The following is a 6188-nucleotide window of genomic DNA, read 5'->3' as shown; positions in this document are numbered from 1 at the left end:
CTTAACATGAGGGAGAGAGAGAGCAAGCTCTCTGGTGTCTCTTCCTGTAAGGGCACTAATCCTGTCATGACCTCATCTAAACTTAATTACCTCCCAAAGGCCCTATGCCCCAATACCATCGCATCGGGGATTAAGATTTCAACATATGGGACACCTGGGTGGCTCAGTCCGTTAAGCGTCTGCCTTCAGCTCAGGTCATGATCCCGGGGTCCTGGGTTCGAGTCCAGCATCGGGCTCCTTGCTCAGCGGGAGCCTGCTTCTCCCTCTGCCGGCCGCTCCCCCTGCTTGTGTGTGCTCTCTCTCTCTCCGATAAATAAATAAAATCTTAAAAAAAAAAAAAAAGATTTCAACATAGGAACTTTGGAAAAAACAACACTCAATCCATAACACTGGTGAATAAGCACCTCATTTCCTTTGTAACTTGGGTGGAACAACTCTGAGGTTGTGTTCGTATCATTTCCTGGTTTCCCCAGGAGGTTGAGCTCCCGTTGCCCACAGTGGTGACTGGCTTGATAATGCATTTTATGTCTGCTACCCTCTCTTCTCTGTCTCACTTGCCCATTCACCTTCGTTCCTATACCTTCAAAAGAAAAGTCCCTATTCTTGCATCCTTGTATCAGGGCCTGCTCCCCATCTGGGCTCCAGTGTTCCCGTGTTGTAATATGTCTCACATTATGCTCTTTAATGCAGGGTTTTATGAACATCTAGACTCTCATAACTAAACCATAAACTCTTTTGAGAAGAGAAATTTCTTTAAATGCAGTTCCCCCCAACGCCTAACAAAGTACCTTGCATATAGCAGGTGCTTTAAAAATACCAAATTAAGTAATTACATTAATCAAACTAAGGATTTTTATAAGAAAGGCGCTATAGCCTTCTAACACCGAAATGGTTCACAGCATTTTCTGTAGCACTATATAAATCAAATTATTTAAGCGCATTTTTATGAATCATAATTATTGATTTAGAAATCTCATAAGCTGTTCCAAGTTCAAAATGAATCCTCAAGTTTAAGCAACAGATTAAATATATTTTAATATTTTCTGGTTGAAAAACTCGGCACTCACTGAGGGAGTCATAGGAGATAAGATTTGAATTGAGTCCCTATTTCTTAACACAGCATTCAAAGACCCACATGTCTATCCACCCCTCACCTCCCTTACCAGCTTTATCTCTCCTATTTCACCGTGGCTGTGGGCACAGTTGTGTGATCTTCATGCAAATGACCTCCAGTCAGGTTTATCTTTGTTAACAAAACTGCATAATACCACAGATCTCACGTCCTAAGAAAACTTACCGTTGTTTTAAAATGGAAAAAAGATATATGCTATGAGGAGAAAAAAAACAACTCCTCCAGATAGTAATGCTTCCTCAGACCCCATTTTGCTTCCCTGTCATTACCAAATTGTCTATGAGTCTTCATTAAGAAACTGATTCAAACAGCTAGAGATTTGTTAACATGATTTGAATTGAAGTAATGTTGTTATGCCCTTCGACGTTATTCCCAAGGTCTAATTCTGTGGCGTGTCTTGAAGACAGACATAGACATCTACAAGACACAGAGAGGCAGGGACTGCACCTGTATGTCATGCAGAATCACAGGAACATAAACAATAAGCAACACTTTTTTTGAGTAATAATACAAGGAATACTCATTCATGGTGGAGATATCGGTCGATACAGAGAAGTGAATAGTTACACTTCTGATCAAAGCAAAACACTAACATTTTAGTGAATACCCTTTCAGACTTTTTATATACTATTTTATACGCAGCTACAAGAGGCCCGCTCTTTTTGCACTCAGCAATGTAACGCGATGCGGCCAACACTGCACACAGGCTTACGTAACACCCACTCACACTTCTGACACAGAGGCTAGAAAGCTAAACATTTCCAAAACTCCCTTGCAGCTCGGGTTCCACGTGTAACCAAATTTTCATCAAGCCCTGATGGCAGATACACACCCTGAAAATGTATATGGAAGGCAAGTGAGTAACATGAGGTGACGACCATGGTCAGGGACAGCATATCTCCCAGTAGCTGAAGCAGAAAGCCCATTCTCAGACTCTGGCGGAATAGATACCGAGAGGCAGTCCTGGGCAGCAGAGGGGTCTCGTTAAAACTGCACCATGCTGGGGTCAGGCACTGATTCTGGCTCCTACTGCATTGTTTGCTTTCCTGCTTCTCTTGGAAATTCTGTTCTCTGCAACTATCTGCCACCTAACTACATGTGAACACCCTTCCACGTCAAAAAAATACATGACTATAATATCATATCATTGCTGCTAGTAGAATCATATAATTCAGAGCTAAAGGGTCTGTGGTGATCAGCTAGACTTAGAGGAAAATTAAGTTCAAAAAAGTTAAATAACTCACCCATTTCCTCAGGTGGATAGAGGTGGAAGGAAGACCACATGCTTGTTTCCCATGCTGTGTCAAGAATTTATTCCATCCTTGTGCCCCAAAAAGGTAAGGGGACAAAAATGGATGTGCCCAAATTAAACTTTGGTGTTTCCACTCTGTCGAACGTGCTCATCCAACATGTGGCAGGCTTTAGCTCAAAGAAGATAGAGTGTGTTGGCTTTTTCATGCACTTGCTTCCTCTCTACACCCACCTCCATTTCTACCCCACCCAGCCCCAGCACATGTCCCGTCCCCAGACCTGCTCCCCAGGTTGAGACCACCTAGGCTTATTCGTGGTGCCACTTCTTGTCATAGCCTTCATACCAGCCAGCTACGGCGTAGAGCATGTCTGCACACTGCAAAGGTTCATGTTTGGTTTGCCTGAATGAAGACTTGCCCACAGTCCTTAGTGCTAGCAGGCAAAATTATTGTTTTGCTCTTCTTGTATGAGAGGAAAGACTCATTGGTGAAAGGCCCCATGCGGTAAGGGGAAAGAGTGTGAGGTTTGGATCCAGACTGGATTTGAGTCCGAGCTCTGCCACTTCCTATGTGGCTGTGAGACAAGATGTTCACTTTCCATGAGTCTCACTTTACTCATCTGTAAAATGGAAAAGAAGATACTGATCTTTTCTTTCTTTTTTTTTTTAAAGACTCCATTTATTTATTTGACAGAGAGAGAGATAGCAAGAGCAGGAACACAAGCGAGGGAAGTGGGAGAGGGAGAAACAGACTTCCTGCAGAGCAGGGAGCCCGATGCGGGGCTGGATCCCAGGACCCTGGGATCATGACCTGAGCTGAAGGCAGACCTTAATGACTGAGCCACCCTGGCGCCCTGAAAGATACTGATCTTAAAAGGCTGTTGTTTGGACCAGAAGAAATATTCCTATAATGTTTGACATGCAAGGTTTCATTCAGCAAATGATTATTGTTCAGCAAATGGTTTAGCAAATGGTTATTGTTACTGGGGTTGCTGGATATGCTGTCAGCTTGAAGAACAGCCTATGGTGTGTACTTGGGCTCTTCCTCATTTATGGTTTTACAGCCGAATTTGGACAGGAGACAAAGATCCCTCCAGCATAGCCCAGTGCCCTTTCACGGAGGACTCAGTTAGCTTTACAAGTCCATGTAAACATGTAGAGTTGAGCTCATACCCAGCCCTTAACAGGCCAATGGAGTTCGGTTCTGCTTCAGCATGTCAAGTCTTCTGTTGAAGTGAACACAGGGACAAATAAATCAAAAACTTGAGTCTTTTAACACATGGCATTATTTAAGAATTAGCAATGGGAATTGGGTATTCCCACAATCTTTTTTGGAATGGGGTAGGTCAATAATATTTAAAGTAAAATCTAAGTCAGCTTTCCTTATAAACATAGAAATACAGAATTTATAGGAGCTTTTTTAAAAGTATTAACCTTTTGTCTATAGCTCAACACTTCTCTTAATGAGGTGCGAGATGCAGAAACATGACAGTTTTTATTTTCTTTTAGAAGAGAAGTTTCATTTTACAAATGACTTTCAATCCCATATGTGACCATTACAGAAAAAGCCTGGCGGCAAATGCCATAAATAATCAAGTGCCTATCAATTATAGCAATTGTGCATTGTTTCCAAAACGCTATTAACCTTCTTTACATCACTTCCCAAAAAAGTATTCTATATGTATATATATTATGTATATACACATACATGTACATATATATGTATATATATGTATACGTATGAATGATGTTTTAAGTGGAAATTTTTATGAGATTTTCCTCTCATGCTTTGTTCAGTGATCAAAATATATGGAAATCTTGTTTAACTACATTTGAAATAAACTATACACCCAAATGCTAATTTTTAAATCCCAAATTAGACTAATTTACTTAGACTTTTTCTGAATGGGGGAAAAAAACCAAAATTCTTCAATAAACCCTACTGCAAATTTTAAAAATTCTCCTTGAAATTTGGTGGATAACTATACATTCATTTTTATGTAATCTGTAGCAAAAAAAAATTCTGTTAAAAGTTGGAGTATTTATATTTTACTTTCCTGGAAGTGTCTGGTGTTTCTTATCACAAGTGAGATAATATAAAATTATTTAATACATCCCTAGTGTGCTCTGTTCTTCATGGTAAAATTTTTGGAGGGAAGAAATAAGTTTCCTAGTGATTGTGACTTTGAGAATTTATTCTCATCAGGACAATATCTTAAGACAGAAGTTAATATTTGTGGGAAACTTCAGAAGTGTGACCTTTCTTAGAAAATTCCATTCTGTGCATGTATACACAATCATATACTTATTCAATGTTGTCCTATAACCAAGAGGTCAAGTAGCGTAAGAACTGGAAAATGGTAATTGATTTGGCGGTTGGGACCCTCTCTGGCCACAGTAAGAGGCTCAGGGTCTCTCAAGAGAGTGTAAAGTGTCAGCCAGGCATTTCAAGGCTTAACAAGCCTGTAGAATCTCCTTCCAAGCTCACCCATGTTTTTGTTGTCAGGAGGCTTCAACTCTCTGCAGCTGCTGGCTGGAGGCCTCTGTTCTTCACCATGGGGGCCCTTCAAGGCCACTTGAGTGTCCTCCTGACATGGCAGCTGGCTTCCCAAGAGCAAGTGATGAGAGAAAGAGACAGAGACACAGAGACACAGAGACAGAGATAGAAGGTAGTGAGAGGGATGAAAGAGAAAGAAGTCGCCATGCCCTTTTTTACTTAGTCTTAGAATCATACACTTTATTCTGTTCTCTAGAAGCAAGACACTAAACCCAGCACATGCTCCAGGGGAGGGGAAGGAAATTCCACCTGATGAAGTGAGAAGTATCACAGAATTTATGGACATAGTTTTAAACCACCACAATCAATTGGAACTCCTGATTGCAGGTAACAGAAAATCTATCTCAAAATAAAATTAAAAAAAAAAAAAAAAAGAAATAAACAACAGTGGGGATTCATTTGCTCCCAAAACGAAAAGATCCTGCAGGTAGACAAACTTCATGAGCCCTTTGTTCAGAGCTCGGCTCCATTTCTCTGCCCTCTCTGTGTTGAATCATTCTCGGGTGGGCTTCCTACCAGCAAAAATGATTGCAGCAACTCTGGGCCTCATGTATGCACACAGAACTTTCCAGAACATGTAAGCATGGCTCTGTGTCAGCATCCCCCAGAGTTCAGAGATTCACTCTGATAGGATGGGTTTAAGTCACACATGACCCCCACCCCCTATCCAAACCAGGGCTGGAAAGCATTGATGGGCTCCAATAGTCCATCCCTGAACCAGGGCTTATGGAGGCATATCCCTGAAACCACACAGACGCCACACAGAGACCTGGGCCTCTGGGAAAGAGGAACAGATGCTCGAGAGGCCACCTCGAGTACCTACTACGAAAGTCAGGGAAGTTTTGCCAGCTTTTTAAGATATTTTTAAGATAACAGCAGCTTTGTAATGTGAGAGCAAAGGAAGCTGTAGAGACTGAGGAATTGAAGAGCAAGAGAATGTAACTAAGAATGCTAAAAAATGGGATCGAAGGCACCCTCGGAGTGGATATTCTTGGTAAGGGGTTGGAGAACAACCTCTTCCTCTGACATCATCGGGGACAGCAAGTATAAACATGGGAGAAAACACAGCCGGTTAGAGGAGGCAGGCTGAGCATATGTTGGCTGTGGTTGGGAATGTGAATGAAGGAGGGGAGGTCACCAACTGAACATAAGGGAGAAAAGTGAAACAGGGTATTCACGAGGTTGAGAGAAGGTGGATGGAACAGACCATCTTGGAGATTAAGAGTAACCATATTTCTCATACTTGTCCA

The sequence above is a fragment of the Leptonychotes weddellii genome, chromosome 5, assembly GCF_054177405.1.
Source record: "Leptonychotes weddellii isolate Sample4059 chromosome 5, ASM5417740v2, whole genome shotgun sequence".
NCBI lineage: Eukaryota > Metazoa > Chordata > Mammalia > Carnivora > Phocidae > Leptonychotes > Leptonychotes weddellii.
The sequence above is the reverse complement of the archived record's forward strand: the minus strand, read 5'-3'. Positions refer to the sequence as shown.